The sequence below is a fragment of the Gorilla gorilla genome, chromosome 16 (genome assembly GCF_029281585.2).
Source record: "Gorilla gorilla gorilla isolate KB3781 chromosome 16, NHGRI_mGorGor1-v2.1_pri, whole genome shotgun sequence".
NCBI lineage: Eukaryota > Metazoa > Chordata > Mammalia > Primates > Hominidae > Gorilla > Gorilla gorilla.
In genome coordinates this window covers 78,125,428-78,148,784 of record NC_073240.2, presented here as the reverse complement: position 1 = coordinate 78,148,784, position 23,357 = coordinate 78,125,428, and the positions used below count along the sequence as shown (strand labels likewise).

Here is a 23,357-nt window from a genome sequence, read left to right as displayed (position 1 = left end):
ATGTCCAATATATTTGAAATTATATTACTCTCCAGTTTTGCTCTATTTTTTTTCTCTGGCAGTAAACATTGCTATCTTCAGAAACTAAGGAATGAGAGGCAAAGAAGAAAGGACATTCATCTTGGAAAGACCCAAAGCACCTTGAAATTTGGAAGGAATGTTATGCTAGCTGCTAAAACCACCTTTGTCACCAGAATGAATGAAGTGCTTCAGATTTAAACAGTAAGCAGAATTCTCCTAACATGTTACATTTCCACCAAGAATTTTAGATGACTGGAAAGAATTTCTTTTTAAGTTTAAATGTTTAACTTAAATGCCAAACTATAGATAAAGCTGAACATTTTATAACTTATTTAGCATAACCAGGCTTTGGTCCTTAATGTTTGCTCAAAAGACTTTTTTCCCCTAGTTATAAACTTAATTTAGAAATGTAAGATTATTTGAGAAAGAATATGGAAAATACTAGTATATTTATAAGTCCATCTGATGCAGGGCAGGTGAGCCCTAAAGCAGAGCTTAGCCCATGAGGGATCTTGGCTTTGCGAAGGCAAGAATTAAAGGGCAAGCCAGAGGTAGAAGAAAACAGCTTTACTGAACAGGCAGTGTTACAGCTCCAGTGGTATCACAGCTCTTTGACTGCTCCTGCAGAGCAGGGGTACTTTGTAGGCAGACAGTAGCAGCTCAGGACAGTTTTGCAGTCATATTTATACCTTCCTTTAACTGCATGCAGATTAAGGGATGATTTATGCAGAAATTTCTAGGGAAAGGGTAGTAATCACTGAGTCATTACCATGGAAAGAGGCGGTAACTTCTGGATGTTGCCATGGCAACAGTACATTCACATGGCATGATTGAAGGCTGCTGTCCCCCCTGACATCCCCATTTTAGCTAGTCCTGTATCTGGTCCAGTGTCTGAGCCCCACCTCTGGAGTCAAGTCCCGCCTCCTACCTCACATCCTTCAACAATTATTTTTTCGTTTCATAGAAATAATCAAGCAACATAGGTAGTAGTTCCTATTCAATATGCAAAGGATTTTTTGGTGTTATTTTTTGAACTTTATTTCTTGTTTTATTTTCCTTACTTGACATCTAGTTTCTAGATATCTTATTTTAATATAATCTTTATTTACTCTTTTGCCTTTCTTTCTCTCTACCTTTTGAAAATCATTTTGAAAGAATTGGGAGTTATAAAATGGACAAGAATCCAAAATAGTAAAGGAGAGGGAAATTTTGAAGGATTATAAGATTTTTTCTTCTTGTGAAATTGAAAATACTATTTGATTTCAAGTAGTGTAGAAAGCAATTATATGAAGGCTTAAGATCCTTTATCATTCTTAAATCCTCTTAGTCCTAGACCAGAATTATTTCAATGCATGTTTTGTAAAGATTCAAATATTTCCAATTTTTTACATGAAATCCTAGTGAACAATTATAACTCTTATTCATTGGATTTCTACTAATTTGATTTTGAGAGATAATCATTTGTTTGGTTGAGTCACTATGTCTTGATAGTGAATGGGTATGATGGACCGAAACTAGTTTCTTGCTTTGAAATGCAGGAGATATGAAAAGTCAATCAAATAGCATCATGTACTAGTTCTAATAATTCTAAGGAATGCAGAACCTGTTTCATGTTGATAAATATGAGACAGGAGAAATTATATACCAAAGAATGAATGTTCTAATTATTCTTCCCTGTACTAACATTAACCTTGATTAAAAATATCTTGGATGGGGCACGGTGGCCTGTAATCCCAGCACTTTGGGAGGCCAAGGCAGGCGGATCACTTGAGGTCAGGAGTTCAAGACCAGCCTGACCAACATGGTGAAACCCCATCTCTATTAAAAATATAAAAATTAGGCCAGGTGCAGTGGCTTACGCCTGTAATCCCAGCACTTTGGGAGGCTGAGGCAGGCAGATCACAAGGTCAGGAGATCGAGACCATCCTGGCTAACATGGTGAAACCCTATCTCTGCTAAAAATAAAAAAAATTAGCCTGGTATGGTGGCAGGCACCTGTAGTCCCAGCTACTCAGGAGGCTGAGGCAGGAGAGTGGCGTGAACCCAGAAGGTAGAGTTTACAGTGAGCTGAGATTGCGCCACTGCACTCCAGTCTGGGCAGCAGAGCATGACTCCGTCTCAAAAAACAAAAAACAAACAAACAAAAAAACACAAAAATTAGCCGGGTGTGGTGGCGCATGCCCGTAATCCCAGCTACTCAGGAGGCTGAGGCAGGAGAATTGCTTGAACCCAGGAAGCAGAGGTTACAGTGAGCCAAGATCATGCCACTGCACTCCAGCCTGGGTGACAGAGTGAAACTCTGTCAAAAAAAAAAAAAAATACATATATATATATCTCTCTCTTAACAGTGATTTCTTTAAAAAAAAATCTCTAATTGTGGGTTAAACCTCTACTTGTGGCATTATTGGAGCTTTTTTGTGCCCTTGTCACTGGTAGACATGTGGCCACATTCACCCTTCTAAAATATCCAGTAAATTCTTTCTGGTTCTCAACTATTTAAAAAAATTTTTTTTGTTGTTGAAGAAAGGAACTTTTAAAACACTGCAGAAATTAAAGTGTTAAGTGTTAACTTATGCAGGTGAGATAATACATAGAAAGTGATCAGATTTCCCTGTCTCTCTGTTATTGATTTAAGTGTACCTATTTAATTATATCTGTTTCAGGGCCAGGCATAGTGGCTCACACCTGTAATTCCAGCACTTTGGGAGGCCGAGGTGGGTGGATCACCTGAGGTCAGGAGTTTAAGACCAGTTTGTTTTCAAGATTATAATATTATCAAGAAACAGATTTGATTGGAACTTCATCTCTCTATACTGTAAAATAACTGCACTGATTCTCCCACCTAGCCCAGTTCAGAAATCATATAACACATCCATGAGGTACATAGCAGACCATCTACATTTACATATTTTTCTGGCCCCATCCAAGCTGGTTGTGTCCAAAATTTATAATCTACCGTGACTTTGAAGAGAGAATAGAATCAGATTTCTAATTGTGCAATTCACAGAATTTCTAATTTGCACAACTAGAAATTTAGATTTTTAATGGTGTGAACTATCATGGCCACTAAAGAAGCTAAAATTTAAAGAGTAACATTCTAGCTGTGTAATGCTAAGATTGAGTCAAATACTTTTATCTAAGTTTATTTCATTAGCTGAAAATTATGGCCCTTGTGGGTAGGGGAGTATATTCTTACAGACAAAGAATAATTTGATATCTGTCTACAATCTGAAACTCATAACACTTGATAGGTCTTTAAAGCATTATTTACAATGCCTTCATTTAGGAAAACTTTCCTTTTATAGGGAAACCTATGTGCAATTTGTCCAGAAAAAAAAAATTTTAAATAGTAGTAATAGGCCAGGCACCATGGCTCATGCCTGTAACCCAACACTTTGGGAGGCCGAGGCAGGAGGATCACCTGAGGTCAGGAGTTTGAGACCAGCCTAGTCAACATGGTGAAACCCCGAATCTACCAAAAAAAATACAAAACTTAGCCGGACGTGGTGGTGCACATCTGCAGAGTGACTCGGGAGGCTGAGGCACAAGAATCACTTGAACCAGGAGGCAGGGGCTGCGGTGAGCCGAGATGGCATCACTGCACTCCATCCTGGGTGACAGAGTGAGACTCCATCTCAAAATAACTTAACATAAAATAAAATAAAATATAGTAGTAATAATGTGTACTGAGTGCTTACTATATATGAAACATTGGGATTCACTTTTAATATGCTTAGTCCATTGGGCCTATACTGGGTGGCTTGAAAACAACAGAAATTTATTTCTCATGGTTCTGAAGGCTGGGGAGTCCCAAAGTACCAGCATATTTAGTATCTGGTGAGTGCATCTGCTTTCTGGTTCATAGATGGTGTCTTTTCACTGTGTCCTCACATGGCAGAAGGGGCAAGTGAGCTCTCTGGAATCTCCTTTATAAGGATTCTTACTAGTCCCATGCATGAGGTCTCTGTCCTCAGGATATAATCACCTGCCAAAGGCTCCACCTCAAAATGACAACACATTGGGGATTAGGTTTCAGCATAAGAATGTTGAGGAGGACACAAATATTCATTCAACGGAATACGGATTATCTTTAAACCTTACAAATCTGTTTGACATAGCTCTTGTTATTAATATTTCCATTTTATATATGAGGATATCATTCTCAAAGTTAATTGTCCAGTATCAAATGACTATTTAGTGGTACAGCTAAGCTTGTCTGACTCCACAACCTCATCTCAACTACCAAAGCTCACTTGAGAAAATAATAGATTGGCCAGGTGCAGTGGTTCACACCTGTAATCCCAGCACTATGAGAAGCCAAAGTGAGAGGATCACTTGAGGCCAAGAGTTTGAGACCAGCCTGGGCAGCATAGCAAGGACCCCATCTCTACCAAAAAAAAAAAATTAATACTACCAAGGAAATATTTAATAATATCAGTTCTGCACAAATTATGCCAGGAAATAAAAGAAGATTTAACACTTCCCAACTCATTTTATAAAATTAGTAGTATTGTGATATCAAAACAAGTCAAATAGATTACAAGAAAGAAAACTACAGGCATAGACAAAAAAATCTTCAAGAAAATATTGGCAAATCAAAACCAGCAATATGTAAAAAGGATAATGCATTATGAAAGTAGGTTTTATCCCAAAAATTCAAGGTTGTTTTAATCTTCAGAATGAATTGATGCAATTCACCATATCAATAAATTAAAAGAATAGGAGGCTAAGACAGGCAGATCACTTTAGGTTAGGAGTTTGAGGCAGACCAGCCTGGCCAAAGTGGTGAATCCTGTCTCTACTGAAAAAACAAATAAAAAAAATAGCCAGGTGCGGTGGCACACACCTGTAATCCCAGCTACTCTGGGGCATGTTGAGGCCCAAGAATCTCTTGAACCCAGGAGGTGGAGGTTGTGCCACCACACTCCAGCCTGGGCGACAGAGTGAGACTCTGTCTCAAAAAAAAAAAAAAAAAAAGAAAAGAAAAGAAAAAAGAGAAAAAAAAAATTAAAAACCCCATATGACCCATATAATTACTCAGTGGTTAGATACTGCATTAATTCATAATAAATAATCTCAGCAAACTAGGAATTGAAGGAATTTTCTCAGCCTAGTAAAGGGCAAAGATAACTATCATAGAGCTGATGTAACACTTAATGGTGAAAAAGTGAATGCTTTCTTCCTAAAATTGAGAACAAGACAAGGTAGTCATAGCAAGTTCAGTTAAGCAAAAAAAGAAAAATGAAAGAAATCAAAGGAATGCAGATTGAAGAGGAAGAAGTAAGCTCTCAGTATTTGCAAATGAAATCATTTTCTATGCACAGAATCCCAGAGAATCTACCAAAAAGTCTACTAGAACTAATGATAAGTGGTGAATTACTAAAGTCACAGGATTCAAAATAATTATATAAAAATCTATCATATTTCTATACACTATTTTTTTTTGAGACAGAGTCTCACACTGTCACCCAGGCTGGAGTTCACTGGCATGATCTCGGCTCACTGCAACCTCTGCCTCCCAAGTTCAAACGATTCTCGAACCTCAGCCTCTTGAGTAGCTAGGATTGCAGGCACCCACCACCATGCTTAGCTATTTTTTTTTTTATTTTTAGTATAGACAGGCTTCACTGTGTTAGCCAGACTGGTCTCGAACTCCTGACCTCGTGATCCGCCTACCTCGGCCTCCCAAAGTGCTGGGATTACAGGCATGAGCCACCATGCCTGGTCCTTCTATACACAATTAATAATTGGACATTGAAATTATAAAATTTACAATAGCATTTATAATAGCACCATGAAACACAAATACATAGGTATAAATTTTTTTAAATGTGCAACATCTGTGCTGATAATCTACAAAGCACTCATGAAAATAATCAAAGAAAATCCCAATAAAGAGATATTGTGCTCAACTATTGGAAGAGTCAGTATTGGAGTTGTTTTTTGGTTTGTGAGAAAGTGTTACTCTGCCACCCAGGCTGGAGGTCCAGACCGCTCACTGTAGCCTCAACCTCCTGGGCTCAAGTGATCCTCCTACCTCAGCCTCGTGAGTGGCTGGGATTACAGGCATGAGCCACCATGCTTAGTCAATATTAAGATGTCAGCTCTCTCAAATTGTTCTATAGATTGAATAAAATCCCTATCAAAAGTCCAGCAGGGGCCAGGCACAGTGGCTCACGCCTGTAATCCCAGCACTTTGGGAGGCTGAGGCAGGCGGATCATGAGGTCAAGAGATCAAGACCATTCTGGCCAACGTGATGAAACCTTGTCTCTACTAAAAATACAAAAATTAGCTGGGAATGGTGGCACACGCCTGTAGTCCCAGCTACTCGAGAGGCTGAGGCAGGATAATTGCTTGAACCCTGGAGGCGGAGGTTGCAGTGAGCTGAGATCACACCACTGCACTCCAGCCTGGCGACAGAGTGAGACTCTTTCTCAAAAAAAAAAAAAAAGAAAGTCTAGCAGGTATTTTTTTATAGGAGTCGACAGGCTGATTCTAAAATTTTTTTGGAAAGGTAAAGGAACTAGAAAGCCAAAAACAATTCTGAACAGAAACAAAGTGGGAAGACTCACACTACCTGATTCAAGACTTACTAATCAAACTGCAGTACTTCAGCAGTATATTGTCGTTAAAAGGGTAAATAGATCTGTAAAACAGAATAAATAGTCCAGAAATAGACACACACATACGTTCAATTGATTTTTAACAAAGATGCAGAGGTAATCTATGAAAAAAGATGAGTTTTTTCTTTTTTCTTTTTTTTTTTGAGACGGAGTCTCACTCGGTTTCCCAGGCCAGGCTGGAGTGCAGTGGTAAAATCTTGGCTCACTGCAGCCTTTGCCTCCTGGGTTCAAGTGATTCTCTTGCCTCAGCCTCCCAAGTAGCTGGGACTACAGGTGTGTGCCACCACGCCCGGCTAATTTTTGTATTTTTAGTAGAGACAGGGTTTCATCATGTTGGCCAGGATAGTCTTGAACTCCTGACCTCAGGCGATCTGCCTGCCTTGGCCTCCCAAAGTGCTCGGATTACAGGTACCATGCCTGGCCAAAAAGATTAGTTTTTTTCAAGAAATGGTACAAGAAGAGTTAGACATCTTTTTTTTTTTTTTTTTTTCAATTATTTGAGACAGAGTCTTGCTCTGTTGCCTAGGCTAGAGTACAGTGGCATGATCATGGCTCACTGCAACCTTGACTTCTTGGGCTCAGGTGATCCTCCCACCTCAGCCTCCAAAGTAGCTGGGATGGCAGGCATGTGCCACCATGCCCAGGTAATAGGCATCCATTTAAGACCGAAAACAAAAACATACAAAAGATACTTGGCCTATACCTTGACGTAGGCCTTGGAAATAAATGAAAAAGAGTAGATTATTAAGAGATTCACTTTGTAGAAGTAGGGGAAGAAATAAGACTGTGAAGAGAATTGAAACATTGAAGTGGTAGGGGGAATTATTGGAAGACAGTTCAGTGTTTGAGAGGCATTATGTATTGTAGAAAATGTGTATACATTATGAATAAATATTCTTTTATTCCACTAGCTTATTCAGCACCTTACAATTCACAGAACATTGTGTTAGATTGGGAGGGTGTTATAAAGGTCCTTTGAGGCCAAGTATGGTGGCTCACACCTGAGGCTGAGGCAGGTGGATCACTTGAGGTCAGGAGTTTTGAGACCAGCCTGCCCAACGTGGTGAAACCCCATCTCTACTAAAAATACAAAAATTAGCTGGGCATGGTGGTGCATGCCTATAGTCCCAGCTACTTGGGAGGCTGAGGCATGAGAATTGCTTGAACCCAGGAGGTGGAGGCTGCAGTAAGCCGAGATTATGCTACTGCAGTCCAGCCTGGGTGACAGAGCAAGAGTCCATCTCAAAAAAAAAAAAAGAAAAAGAAAAGTCCCTTGAGGAAATCATATATAAGTAATAACAAAACACTGATAAATGCTATTATAGTTGGACCAGGAGAGCCCAGAGGAGAGGGCAGTAAATACCTATATTCATCCCTATTGGCTTCCCTAGCTAGCCCAATGAGCTCCAAGTGCAGAAGGGAAGTAAAGGCTGGAGTATTCTGAGCACTGAAAAATGTTAATAGATCCACTGTCCCTTTGAGGACTTTGAGAAATTGTTGTTAATTTGATAGCTAAACTCCAATATGGGATCTCTTCCATCTGCTGCCACTGAAATCTGTGATAATTACCTCAGTCTCAAATAATAGATAAAGTGAAACAACCTGATGTGGTTTCTTTTTATCCTCCTTTTGCTGTCATTTGATCTACTTAAAGTGGGCTAGTCTTTCTCTTGCCTGTAGTTGCTAGCCATTCTATACAGTCTCTATCACACAGCAAAGGTATTTTTTTTAAGACTACCAAACTCTGTAGAAATGAAAGATAATTTTTTTCATAAAGGAGTCTTCATCATATTCCACAGATGTGGAAAAGAAAAGTAGGAGTTGAATGTGATCGCTTTTGCCAACCATCTGTGGGTTTCTTTTTCTTTTTTTTTTTTTTATTTTGAGAAAGAGTTTCGCTTTTGTTGCCCAGGCTGGAGCGCAATGGCGCGATCTCAGCTCACCGCAACCTCCGCCTCTCAAGTTCAAGAGATTCTCCTGCCTCAGCCTCCCGAGTAGCAGGGATTACAGACATGTGCCACCACGCCTGGCGGATTTTGTATTTTTAATAGAGACGAGTTTCTGCATGTTGGTCAGGCTGGTCTAGTATTCCCGACCCCAGGTGATCTGCCCACCTCAGCCTCCCAAAGTGCTGGGATTACAGGCGTAAGCCACCACACCTGGCCCATCTGTGGGTTTCTAATACACATTCTCATCCCTCTTTGAAGGATTATTCATTGCAGCTTGTAGTCACACTTTCCTTAAAGCAAGAACTGCTTTTATTTTCCCTCGGCCTTCTATCACATAGCAAGAGCGTTGGTGGAAATTGTTTTTCCATAAAAATAACTGTGCCACCTACTGTTCAAATGCTACTGATTAAGAAAATCATTGATCGATTTTTCCTGGGGAATAAATTAGGCTTTTTCCTGAGAGTGGAAAGAAATAAATAATCGGATGTAAAGAATGAAGATGGCTGTGTTTTATGAGGAAAATGTTTATGCAGTTGCCATGGAAACAAGATGTAGGCATTCAAAATAGGAGCTTATGATATCTCTGTATTTGTCAAACATAAATCAGATATGAGTTGCATTCATTCTTGTTCTTGGCTCAAATTTAGTCTGACACATATGGTTATGTAAAATATGCTCCTGCTTTAGTATATTTGCTTAATATTTGCAAGAATCTAGTAATACACTGGCTGCCATGTTTTAAAATCATATACTGGAAGCACAGAAATAAACTAGGGAAAGCATTTCTCAGCAAACAATTCCTAAAAGATAGCAGCACAATCTCATTGTGACTTTCATAATTAACAGGGGTAATTAATTTTTCTTAATTGAAACATATTCACAATGTTGGGCCTAGTTAATTGGTACAAGCTAATTGTGAGTGATGTCAAATGCTGAATATGCATAGTTTGATAGTTTCTTCTTATTTAATATATGTGATTTCATTTCATAAGTAGAGTAAGGCACAATAGGCAGTGTTTCTGAATGATTGTTATACTTTCCTGTTGGAAGACATCAGTTGACTTCAATTTCATGTGTTATAAGTGAGGCATGATAGAATTCTAGAGAAAGCATAGATGGATTTTGAGGATATGGAGAATTTGACAAAATTTTCCATAGCTTGAACTTTTTTCAGTAACTGATTCCAAGGATAAGACAGAAAATGCAAACCATACCTGCAACTACTGCCTTTTAATGGGCACACAAACTAAAAATAGGAAAATCTAAAAACAATTAGAATAGACCCCTTTCGTGGAAAAAAAAGTGATACTCTCTTAACTCTAATACTTTATCCTTTCATGCCACCTTTGTTAGCGATTTCATAGCCCATCAGTTTATCATCCTGTGTATTTTCTCCTGTTACATTTCCTCAAAGACATGCACTTTGAGCAGATAGCCTAGAGGCTTAATGTCTTATTAAAGCAGTAATTGTTTAAATAGTGCAATAAATGATACAGTAATTTAATGAGACCAAATAGAGATTGGTGGGAAAAGGCTAATTGGAGAAGGCTTTTCAGAGGAGCTAAGTTTTAAGTCAAAATTTAAAAGGTGAAAGACCTTTCTAGAGGGCATTTTAACAACATGTATTATCAAAACTTTAAAAATATATATATACACACACATGCATAAATATATATGTATTTATGTGCATACTGTTTGATCCAAAAAATGTACTTCTAACAATTTATCTTAAGGAAATAAAGATGTGTGCAAATACTGAATTAGGAGAATATTTACTAAACCCTGTTTATAATAGAGAAATATGGAACATACTGTAAATACTAGAATTCAACATCAAGTACAAACGAATGGGTAATTAATGTTAGGATAAATCCAGAAATTGAGTGTATAGCTATTTGAAATATTATAGAAAAATATTGATGTGGAAAAATATTTGTTATATATTATTCAGTGAAAAAAAGCGGGAGTTTGATTGGAATTGTATTAAATCTACAGATTAGTTTGAAGAAAATTGACATCTTTACTATGTTGGGTTTTCCAGTTGATGAACATAGTCTATCTCTCCATTTATTTTGGTCTTTGATTTCTTTTATTAGCATTTTATGGTTCTCAGCATACCCCTCCTATACTTGGCTTTCTTAGATTTATACCCAAGGATTTATTTAAAATTTTTTTTTATTTGGAGCTGATCTGAAAGTTTTTTTTTAAATTTTGGTTTCTATTAGTACATTGCTTGTATATAGAAATATAATTGATTTTTCTATGTTGACCATGTATCCTGCAATCTTAAAATACGTATTAATTCTAAGAAGTTTTTTGTAGATTCCTTGGGATTTTTCACATACATAGTCATGTCATATGCAAATAGGTACAGGTTTATTTTTTCCTTTCCAATATATATGCCTTTTACTTCTTTTTCTTGTCTATTGCACTAAAACTTTCAGGATACGTGGAACAGGAATGATGGTAGTATAGGCATTCTTGTCTTGCACCCTTTTCAGGAGGAAGCAGTCAGTCTCACTATTAAATATGATATTAGCTGTAGTTTTTTTGTAGGTGCCCTTTAATTATGTTGAAGTTCCCTTCTATTTCCAGTTTGCTGAGAGTTTTCATTATGAATGGCTGTTGGATTTTGTCACATTTTCCATATCAATTGATATGATCATATGGATTTTATTTTTTGAGCTGTTAATATAGTGGTTTACATTTATGGATTTTTAAAAAAATTTTGGACTTTCTGTATATTCCAGGATGAACCCCACTTGGTTGTGATGCATTATGCTTTTTACATACAACAGGAACATTTTGTTGAGATGTTTGTGTTTATGTTTATGAGAGATATTGGTGTATAGTTTTTATTGATTTTTTTAGTACTGTTTTGCCTCTTTTAAATTTTTTTTTCTGCCAAACAAATTATACCAAACATTTTGCCTGATTTTAGCATCATGGTGAAGCAGATCTCATAAAATGAGTGGGAAGTATATCTTCCTCTTCTGGAATAGACTGTACAGAATTGAGATTTTAATTTGCATGTCACTGAAGAATAATGACATTGAATACTCTTCCATGTGCTTATTGGCCACAGAATTTGTTTTTGAGGATTAGTGTCAGACTTACCATGTTAATATATATTGAATTCAGCCAGAGTTGGGCCCTCTTAAGGTTTAGTTTAGGTCTCTAAATGAAGGTGGTGTTGTCAGTTTTACTATGATTACACCCGTGGATTTACTTTTACAATAAAGTTTTTAAAACTGAGGCCATATTGTTTAATGTATATGATCATTAATAATTTATAAACACAAGCTTTTTTTTTTTTTTGAGACAGGGTCTTACTCTATTGCCCAGGCTCACGGCACCCTCAACCCCCAGGGCTCAAGCAGGTCCTCCCACCTCAGCCTCCCAAGTAGCTGAGACTAAAGACACAAGCCACTACACCAGGCTCATTTTTTTTTTTATTTTTTGTAGAGACGGACTTCCTGTGTTGCCCAGGCTTGTCTTGAACTCCTGGGCTCAAATGATCCTCCCACCTTGGCCTCCCACAGGGCTAGGATTACAGATGTGAGCCACTACACCCAGCCAAACAAAACATTTGTAAAGAAACAAGAGAAAATAATTTTTCTCTAATGTTGAAATAGTGAAGTATTATAGTTGTATTTGGAAATGAATTAAAACTTTTATAAGAATTCAGTGAATATTACCTATTAAGAAGTTGTTTTGCCAAGTGGCATATGAATGTTTCTGAATGACACAGATGATAAAGATATGAGCATTTACTTGTCAGCAAATGGGCATCACTGTGTTTTGCTAGTATCTAAGCATTCCTGAAAATGGAGCTGTCTCCAGCTGGTTATAATTAGGTTTGGATAATTTCCTGCCTGGAAGACACTAAAGTTTCTTTAATTTCTGGGATCCACAGCTTTCTAGTTATTCTTATTTCCTGCAACTTAAAAGTGCTCATCTATTTGTCATAGTATTTAAAAAAATACAAACAGAAACATATAATTAGGTTGCCATTATTATTGACAGATTTTACTCTCTGAAATTTGGAAATGTAGAATTGAGCAGTTGTGTGATTTCCTAGAGAGTGGTCTTTGAAAGATGCATTGAAAGAAGAATGTTAAAAGAGCCCAGGAGGTATGTAATATGTGAGAGGAATACTCTGTAAATCCCATAATCTTGCTCAGTTTGTAAATCTGGTAATGATTGTCAGCTCCTGTGACATCTGGAATTAAATTTTAGTCATTGTAAGATTTTGACGTATGAAGGGACATCCTATTTCACTTGATCTTCCTTTATGCCATGTTTTTCATCTACTTACTTATACATAGCATTAGAAGAGCTAACATTTAATAAGCATATGCTGTTTGCCATGCATGATACTAGTCTCTCTTCTTATATTATCTCTAGTCCTCACCACAATTTTGTAAACCCAATTTACAGCTGAAGAAACTAAGGCTCGAAATGTTGTTTTTGCCTAAAGTCATATAATTTAGTAAGTGGTGATTGAACTCAAATTAGTCTGATCCCTAACCTGCAGTTTTTCTGCTCCTGTACCAGTGTTTCTTACCCTTGTTCAATTAAAATAGAATTTCTGGGGTTACACTTTGATATTTGAGTAATGTGCATCTAGAGTTAGAAACTACTGGATAAACACCCCCTTCTTACTATTATGAGATCATATTTTAGTAGAAGGGAATGTATAGTAAAAAAGCACATTTTCCCTTAAAAGTATGTACAATATTGTCCATTTATCTCTGCCAAAACATATCTATTTGAAACTTCGGTACAAGATGGTACATTGAGAACATGCCTCTCCTTGCTACTACACATTCCTAAAAATAATCCTCCTCTCCCTCTCTATAGAATATATAGTACCAATTAAATACAACTGTGATAGGAAACAGCAAAACTTGCCAAAAACCATGGAGAGCCCTTGATAAATGGCATTGGAATGCAGATAAGAACTATAATCTAAAATATGTGTAGGACTGGAATACTGCAAAAGGTATGAATGGCTATTTGGGGATTCTTTATGTCTAGCCTCCTGGACAAGGAGACATGTAGAACTACCTCTCCCTACCTTTACAGTTTTTTCTTGGTGTTTGACATGCAAAAACAAGAAATTTGGGTGATTTAAAAGCCAAGGGAGTACTCCCAATGCTGTCAATATCCAGAACAGATAGGAAACCCCTAGAACACTAACTATCCATTTTAACTACCCGGTGGCACATCTTTCTCCCCTGACTCATGCTACTGTAATCACATACAGCCATCACAGACTAATAGGATATCTCTAAAGTCCAAACAAAGATAGGGTCACAACCCAGAATCACAAAATATTTGAAGAAAACTAATATCATGAAGGAGAGTACCAAACTATATAAATAGAAGAACTAATGCCGAAGGGATAAGAGTTAATAAAGAAAGCAAAACAAGAGTTTTAGAATAAATATAATTACTGTCCTCAGAGACATGCAGGATGACACTGCATTCATCAAAAAAGAAAACTTTAGAGCTTTTTGAAGTTAACAATTCAAAAGAAAGGACAAACAGGAAGAAAAAAAGGCGAGTTGAGAGACACTGAGGATAGACAGAAAGAGTAGCAACCAGCAATAATCCTATAATTACTAATGCTGGATGCAAAAAGATAGTGGGATAGTATATTTTAAAATTCTTTGGGAAAATAATTTTGTACTTAAAAGTTCAATACCTGCCCAAATTATAAAACTGACATTTTTTAGACATGCAGTACTCATGATAAGCATAATTACTAGATGAAAAGAAACAATATTTTCATTCAAAACCATTAGGGAGAAAGAAAAATGGAACATAGAAAATTCAGTAAAGGCAACATATAGCTGGAAAAGAAAATACAGAAGCTATAAGAAAACATGAGAAATAGAAATACAATGTAGAATGGTTGCATTCACTTATTAAAGGGTAGCCTCTCAAATCAGTTTGAAAAATGTTTGCTGTTTACAAGGAGCACATAAAACATAGACTAGAAGGTTGAGAAAAAGATTAATCAGGCAAATAAAAAGTAGTAGGCATAGCAAGAGAATTCAAAGCAAAAACTCCTTCAATTAAAAGAAATGAAGAGATATTTCATTATCATCTTGGTAAATTGTTTTATAGATATGAATTCACTTAGCAATATAGCTTTGACATAAAGAGAAGAAATCTAATAATTTTTTTTAATGTGATAAAAACCAAGATCATAGTGGGAGATTTTAGCACACATCTTTCAGAAGTTGACAGAACAAAGTAGAAAAAAATAAATATATATATTTATGTAACATGAACAGTTAATGAGCTTAATGTAATTGATATGTAGAGATAAACATTCAATATACAAGAAACAGTCACAAAAATTGATCAAATATTAAAACACAAGAAAATGTAAACAAATATTAAAAGAAACAAAATTATAGACGCCATGTTCACAGACCATAGAAGGTAAAACTGGATATTTGAAAAAAAAAAAGTTTAGCAGGAATAAAATAAAGTAAAAATGGGAAATAACAAACATTTTAAAAATGTATGATGCCAAGAGCCCTACATATGAAAACCTGTGGGATGGTGTCAAAATTTACTCAGAAGAAATTTACAGTTTTTAATGCATTTCTTAGAATATTAGAGAAATTTAAATTTTTAATCATTTTTATAACTTTTTGTACTTTATCTTGTAGAAATATTTTAGGATTTACAATCTTTTTTAGTGAAACATTTATCCAAAAGTAACTAATATCTTCAGTGTTACTTGTTTCTTCTGTTTAATTCATGTAAAATTAAATCTCCTTATTGTAAAAACTGCATTCATAGTATAAGCCCACTTTAAAAAAAATTATTTTCTAGCCAGGTGCAGCAGCTCACACCTGAGTAATTTATAAAGGAAAGAGATTTAATTGACTCACAGTTCCACATGGCTGGGAAGACCTCAAGAAACTTAACAATTATGGCAGAAGGTGAAGGGGAAGCAAAGCACCTTCTTCACAAGGCAGCAGGAAGGAAAAGTGCCAAGTGAAAGGAGAAGACCCCCTTATAAAACCATCAGATCTCATGAGACCTCACTCACTCTCACGAGAACAGCATGGGGGAAACTGCCCCGATGATCCCATCACTTCCCACCAGGTCCCTCCTGTGATACCTGGGGATTATGGGAACTACAGTTTAAGATGAGATTTGGGTGGGGACACAGCCAAACCATATCATTCCATCCCTGGCCCCTCCCAAATTTCATGTCCTCACATTTCAAAAGACAATCTTACCCTTCCAACAGTCCCCCAGTCTTAACTCATTCCAGCATTAACTCAAAAGCCCGACTCCAAAGTATCATCTGAGACAAGGCAAGTTCCATCCGCCTATGAGCCTGTAAAGTCAAAAACAAGTTAGTTCCTTTCAAGTTACAATGGAGGGAACAGGACTTGGGTAAATACACCCATTCCAAGTGGGAGAAATTGACCAAAACAATGGGACTATAGGCCTCACGCAAGTCTGAATCTATAGGGCAACTATTAAATCTTAAAGCCCCAAAATGATCTCCTTTGATTCCACGTCTCACATTCAGGTCACACTGATGCAAGAGGTGGGCTCCCATGGCCTTGGGTAGTTCTGCCTCTGTAGCTTTGCAGAGTACAGTCCCCGTCCCAGCTGCTTTCACAGGCTGGCACTGAATGTCTGCAGCTGTTCCAGATGCACAGTGCAAGCTGTCAGTGGATCTACCATTCTGGGGTCTGGAGGATGGTGGCCCTCTTCTCACAGCTCCACTAAGTAGTGCCCAGTGGGGACTCTGTGTGGAGACTTCAACCCCACATTTCCTTTCCACACTGCCCTAGCAGAGGTTCTTCATGAGGACTCTGCCCCTGCAGCAAACTTCTGCCTGGACATCTGGGTGTTTCTGTACATCCTCTGAAATCTAGGCAGAGGTTCCTAAACCTCATTTCTTGACTTCTGTGCACCCACAGGCTCAACACCATATGGAAGCCACCAAGGCTTGGGGCTTGCACCCTCTGAAGCAATGGCTCAGGCTATATTTTGGCCCTTTTTAGCCATGCTGGAGCTGAAGCAGCTGGGACGCACGGCACCATGTCTTAACACAGCATAGAGCAGGGGGGACCTTGGGCCCAGCCCACAAAACCATTTTTCCCTCCTAGGCCTCCAGGCCTGTGATGAGAGGGGCTGCCTTGAAGGTCTGACGTGCCCTGGAGACATTTTCCCTGTTGTCTTGGTGATTAACATTCAGCTGCCCATTACTTATGCAAATTTATGCAGCTGGCTTGAATTTATTCCCAGAAAATGGGTTTGTCTTTCCTATTACATTTCAGGCTGCAAATTTTCCAAACTTTATGCTCTGCTTCTTCTTGGACAGTTTGCTGCTTAGAAATTTCTTCTGCCAGATACCCTAAATCATCTCTCTCAAGTTCAAAGTTCCACAGATCTCTAGGACAGGCGTAATGCACAAGAGTCACCTTTGCTGCAGTTCCCAAGCCTTATCTCTATCTGAGACCACCTCAGCCTGGACTTAATTGTCCATATCACTATCAGCATTTTGGTCAAAATCATTTAACAAGTCTCTAGGAAGTTCCAAACTTTCCCACATCTTCCTGCCTTCTTCTGAGCCCTCCAAATTGTTCCAACCTCTGCTTGTTACCCAGTTCCAAAGTCACTTCCACATTTTCAGGTATCTTTACAGCAGTCCCCCGTGACCTTGGTACCAATTTATTGTATTAGCCAGTTCTCACATTGTTAGAAGGAAATACCTGAGACTGGGTAATATATGAAGGAAAGAGGCTTAATTTACTCACAGTTTTGCATGGCTGGGAAGGCTGCAGGAAACTTAAAATCATGGTGGAAGGTGAAGGGGAAGCAAGGCACCTTCTTCACAAGGTGACAGGAGAGAAGAAGTGCAAGCAAGGGCAACGCCAGATGCTTATAAAACCATCGGATCTCATGAAAACTCAGTCACTACCATGAGAATAGCATGGAGGAAACCGCCCCTTGATCCAGTTCTCAAGGGAGGATTGGATCTCTTGAGGCTAAGAATTCAGGACCAGCCTGGGCAACAGAGCAAGACCCTGTCTCAAAAATATATATATATATATTTTTTAATTAGCTGGACATGGTGGTCCGTACCTGTAGTCCTAGCTACTCAGGAGGATGAAGCAGGAGGATCTCTTGAGCCCAGGAATTCAAGTCTGCAGTGAGCTATGATCGTACACAAATTTTTTTAAATTAAAAAAAAAATTTTCTGTAATCTCAGTATCTCTCCAATTCTGTGTGTTCATCCATTCATTTCTGTGTATACTTAGAGAGATGTGTGGAATGGTACTCCACTAATATTAACACCTTTTCTTTCTGGGTAATGGGACATTGGTTGATTTATTCCTTTTACTATTTTGTGCTTTTATGTATTTCTTACATTTTTCGTGGAAGCATGCTTTATTTTATAAAAATTAAATTATTTGCTTAAATAAGTAAACAATTGTATTAAAGATTTTTAAAACGAATGACAAAATAATTCAAAGAAAATAAAGGACCAAATTAATAAGGATGAATGCAGAAATCCAACAGCAGTGTTCATTAAAAGATAAATAAAATAGATAAATCTTGGCAAGTCTGAAAAAGAAAGAAAAAATATTAATCGATATTGGTAATTAAAAAAGGAAGCATAACTAAAACTACAGACATTTGTAAAATTATAAGAACTTTTATGCATAAGTTTTACACTAATAAATGTGAATGCTGTGTGGGCATGGTGGCTCACGCCTGTAATCTCAACACTTTGAGGGGCCTGAGATGGGAGAATCACTCAAGTCTAGGAGTTCAAGACCAGCCAGGGCAAGTTGGCAAGATCCCATCTCTACAAAAAATTTAAAAATTAGCCAGGTACAGTGACACCCACCTGTAGTCACGGCTACTTGGGAGGCTGAGGTGGGAGCATCACTCGAGCCCAGCAATTTGAAGCAGAAGGGAGCTATGATCATGCCACTGCACTTCAGCCTGGGCAACAAAGTGAGACCCTATGTCTTTCAAAAAAAAAAGAGGTTTAATAAAATAAACATGAATGCTTAGACAGAATGGGTAGTTTTCAGAAAAATATGTTTTATTCAAATTGTAATAAGGAATGGTAAAAACTCTGAATTAATAATTATAAGAAGGAACTGTTGTTAAGTGTGATATCCAAGTGGAGATGTCAAGAAGACGGTTATACAAAAAATACTAGAGTTCAAAAGAGAGAAATGGACTGGAAATAAAATTTGGGAGTAATAAGAATATAAATTAGATGATATACACAGGATTGGATAAAATCCCTTAGGGCAAGAGAATGGATAAAGATGGGAAAAGGAAGATAGGGATATTTTTGGTCACTCCAACACTGAGAAATCTAGTACTGAAGAAGCCAATGAAATAGGCTAAGACGGAACTGGACAATGAGTTGGAAAGAAAACCAGAAAAGTGTGGTAACCCAGAAGCTAGAGAAGGAAATATTCCAGGAAGGATGGAGTAATCAACTATATGAAATGATAATAAAAGGTTTGATAAGGTGAGAACAGAGAATTAGCCAGTGGTCTTAGGGGAAATACAGTCTTTGGACACCTTAATTAGCAGAGTTTTGTTGAACTGATGGGAACAAAAACCTGAACTAAGTGGATTGAGGAGAAAATGGAAGGTAGAAAGTGAAGGGCACTCTTTTTAAGTAGTTTTGCTTTCGAAGGTAATGGAGAAATGCAGTGGTACTTAGAGGGAAACTGGAGTACAAGGGAAAGTTATTTTGTTTTTTAAGATGAATGGGATTATGGCACATTCATACACTAGTGGGAATTATCTGGAATGGAGAAACTGATGATGCAAAAGAGAAAAAAGGACCGGGTGCGGTGGCTCACGCCTGTAATCCCAGTACTTTGGGAGGCCGAGGCGGGTGGATCACTTGAGGTTAGGAGTCCGAGACCAGCCTGGCCAACAATGTAAAACCCCGTCTGTACTAAAAATACAAAAAAATTAGCCGGGTGTGGTGGCAGGTGCCTGTTATCCCAGCTACTCAGGAGGCTGAGGCAGGAGAATCGCTTGAACCCAGGAGGCAGAGGTTGCAGTGAGCAGAGATCACACCATTGCACTCCAGCCTGGGTGACAAGAGCAAGAATCCATCTAAAAACAAAACAAAGAGAGAGGGAAGAAAGGTATTTCAAGAACATTCCTTGAGAAGTCACAAGTGGATGAGATCCTGGCCACAAGTAGAAAGGTTATCCTTAAGGAAGAACGTGAACACTTCTTCCATTGTAAAGGTAGAAAAGGCAGTGCGTGTGAGAGTAGATGCAGCTAGGTTGGTAGAATTTTGGGGAACATGAGATGAAATTCATCTGGTTGGATCTATTTTTCCACTGAAGTATGAGGCTAAGTAGCAAGTGACCTGGGGAAGGGATGTTAGAGATTTGAGAAGACTAGAAGATTGGTGAAACTCTTATCTCAAGATGGAAAGGTAAATATATAGAAAGAAGTGATTGGATTCTGTATCTGACAGTGTTAAATCCCCATTTGAGATTTGTGATAATAAATTTTAAGTGAGCACAGTTGGCACAGTGTGTGTGTGTGTGTGTGTGTGTGTGTGTGTGTGTGTTTCCTGACACTGTTCATCTGCTCAGAAGCAGGCTTAGTGTAAGCTCATGGTTGGGTTGGCATTTTACTAGTAAAGACAGGGAAGGAGAGTCAAGAGAGTGTTTGCAAAATGGAAAACATGATGATTGTTCATGGAATTTAATATGGGTAAAGAGTGAAGTGAGAATACTGATTAAAATGATAAGGGCAATGATTTTGTATCTCAGTGAGATCCAAGAATTGTTGGAGTAAGCCTCTACATTTTAAGCAAACATCTCAGGTGAGTATGATTCCTGTGGGCTGTGGGCCACTCTTGAAGAAACCTTCACAATTGCTTTGGGTCATAATAGTAGTATTAAAGTAATACATGTGTTTTGTTTTGTTTTGTTTTTCAAATTTCACTGTATATCTATTTAAACATAGTCAGAAGTACTTTTAAGAAAATGAATTTGTATGAGTGTGTAGGAAGATACTGATTATCAAGACTTCAGTAGTGAATAGACTACTGCTTGGAGGAAATGAGTGTAACAATTATTCTCATATAAATTTAGCTTTTAAAATATATTACTAGATGAACAGCTGTTGCATTCTACCTCCATATGTTACAATTTCATATGCAATTAATTACTCAAATATTTAACCTGTCATTTATTTCTGGAGGTTTGAATCTATATTTATTTTTCAAATTTGAAGTTTTTGACCATATCTGAAAAGAAAATTATACTCTAAAACTTTTTTTTACTTACAAGAAAATTCTGATCTTTCAGTTTCATTTGGGCAGTTAACCAAAGGGAAGATGTCATCTTTAATTACCTGAATTATACCTAATTCTGCAAGTGCAACTTGTTCTCAGTAAAACTTTTGTCTAATTTTAGCTACTTCCCTTTGCTTGCAAAGCTATTGCAATTTTCTTATTAAATTCAATTTGCACCTGTCTTGAAAGACTTGATGAAAAGTGGACAGAGTAGGTTAAACCGGTAGAGATTCCTTTTTTATTGAAACCCACTTATATGTAGCATTTATTTCTGAGCTTCACTGAAGAAACATCATGAAATTAGTGGAGCCTATTATACTTTTTTTAACTACTGAATTTATATTGCAAGAAAGGTTAGAATGGTTTCCCCCACATCTATTCTTAATTAACTGTAGCTGTTTTATTATGAATTTGGTGGGGGCCTTTTTTTCAAGTACCTCATATCACTGTTGATTTACTGTGATTATTAGATGCCTTTGGATTATTGTATACATTGTTGATGCTTTTTATGACAGCTTAAATTAGTCATCAAATATTATATATTACGCCCAACACTGGGCTGGTCCTATAGAGAATACAAACTAAACACAATAAAGTCTCAGATCTTTTTTTTTCCTTTTAGATGTGTATATTATCCCCTAATTTTTGGTTTTTACTTCTTCATACTAGTACTACATGCTATAAACCAAATTATGCTTCTTACTGGGTTTTTGTGGTTGGTTTGGTTTTTTGTTTTGTTTTGTCTTGTTTGAGACAGGGTCTCACTCTGTCTCCTAGGCTGGAGTGTAGTGGTACAATCATAGTTCACTGTAACCTCAAACTGCTGGACTCAAGTGATCCTCCCACCACAGTGAGACAGAATCTCATTGTGTTGCCCAGGCTGGTCTCAAACTCCTGGCCTTTAGCAGTCATCCCACCTTGCTTTCCAAATTGGTGGGATTACAGGTATGAGCCACTGTGCCCAGCTCACTTCTTGTTGTTTGATAAATAGATCCCACTCATTGTTTCTGTGTCTCTTCTGTGCTGTTTCTCTTCCACCTTCTTTCCAATTCTGAGTAATCTGTCCTCATTAAGACTCCCCTCAGGCTGGGCACAGTGGCTCATGCCTGTAATCCCAGCACTTTGAGAGGCCGAGGCGGGTGGATCACTTGAGTCAGGAGTTCGAGACCAGCCTGGCCAACATGGTGAAACCCTGTCTCTACTAAAAATACAAAAATTAGCCTGGTATGGTGGTGCGCACCTGTAATCCCAGCTACTTGGGAGGCTGAGGCAGGAGAATCACTTGAATAGCTGTGGTGGAGGTTGCATTGAGCTGAGATCGCACCACTGCACTCCAGCCCGGGCAACAGAGCAAGACTCCGTGTCAAAAAAAAAAAAAGACATCTCAAATGCTGTCACTTGCATGATGTCTTTCCAGACACTTCCTTCACCCAATAAGTATTTTATAATAGCATTTATAATGTTTTCCCTGTCTTAAATATTGGTATATTTTATATTATTCTCCCCCTCACTTGAAATTATCTCTTTGAGAATGGTGTCTTGTTTTACTAATCTTTGTATATACCATGTCATAGCCGGCACATATTAATCACAAAATAATGTTTGTTGAATCAAAGGTTAGAAACAGCTAAAGAAAGGCCAGGCGTCGTGGCTCACACCTGTGATCCCAGCACTTTGGGAGGCCAAGGCCGGCGGATCACCTGAGGTTGAGAGTGTGAGACCAGCCTGACCAACATGGTGAAACCCCGTCTCTACTAAAAATACAAAATTAGCTGGGCATGGTGGTGGACGCCTGTAATCCCAGTTACTCAGGAGGCTGAGGCAGGAGAATAGATTGGATCCGGGAGGGAGAGGTTGCTTTGAGCCGAGATTGTGCCATTGCACTCTGGCCTGGGCAAAAAGAGCGAAACTCCATCTCAAAAAAAAAAAAAAAAGAAAGAAAGAAAAGAAAGAAACAGCTAAAGAAAAGGAATGTATGTGACAAAAATGGTCAGGAATCAGATACCTCTGGTCATGAGAGAAGTTATTAATGTTGATTTACTGGAGAGGAGAGGACTTGAGCTGAGCCTCATGCATGGGGACCCTAAAGTAAAACCCGTAAGAATGATGAGTGCCATGAGAATAATAAATTCTGCTTTAAGATGGCAGTTTTCTGAAATTGGGTAAATAGAGGAAATTTGTTATTTTATTTTTTCCCTGCTTGCCATTTTATGAATGATACAGCCTTTCACACAGTTGAATGTATTGGAAACAAAATCATACCTAGTGCAGAAAATCTTCATTGTGTTCTTAGAGTAAGGATGTCTCTGCAGGTTATTACTAGCCACATTGTGAAAGGTGCTAAACTTCAATGAAGTGCTCTGCCTCATGTTTTTTTCAAATGTAGTAGAAAGGCCTTAAGAAAGGTATATCTTATT

General features: G+C 37.8%; 1 protein-coding gene across 50 annotated transcripts in view; it reads left to right on the top strand.

Annotated features, from left to right (window-relative positions):
* The window catches only part of PEAK1 (pseudopodium enriched atypical kinase 1), a 310,954-nt gene that overhangs the window by 168,039 nt on the left and 119,558 nt on the right, over positions 1 to 23,357 (top strand). For all 50 annotated transcript variants that reach the window (XM_019011089.4, XM_063699071.1, XM_063699070.1 and 47 more), the window contains one exon: positions 63 to 222. The gene's annotated coding sequence lies outside the window, so the exon portion shown is untranslated. The remainder of the gene's footprint in view (positions 1 to 62; positions 223 to 23,357) is intronic.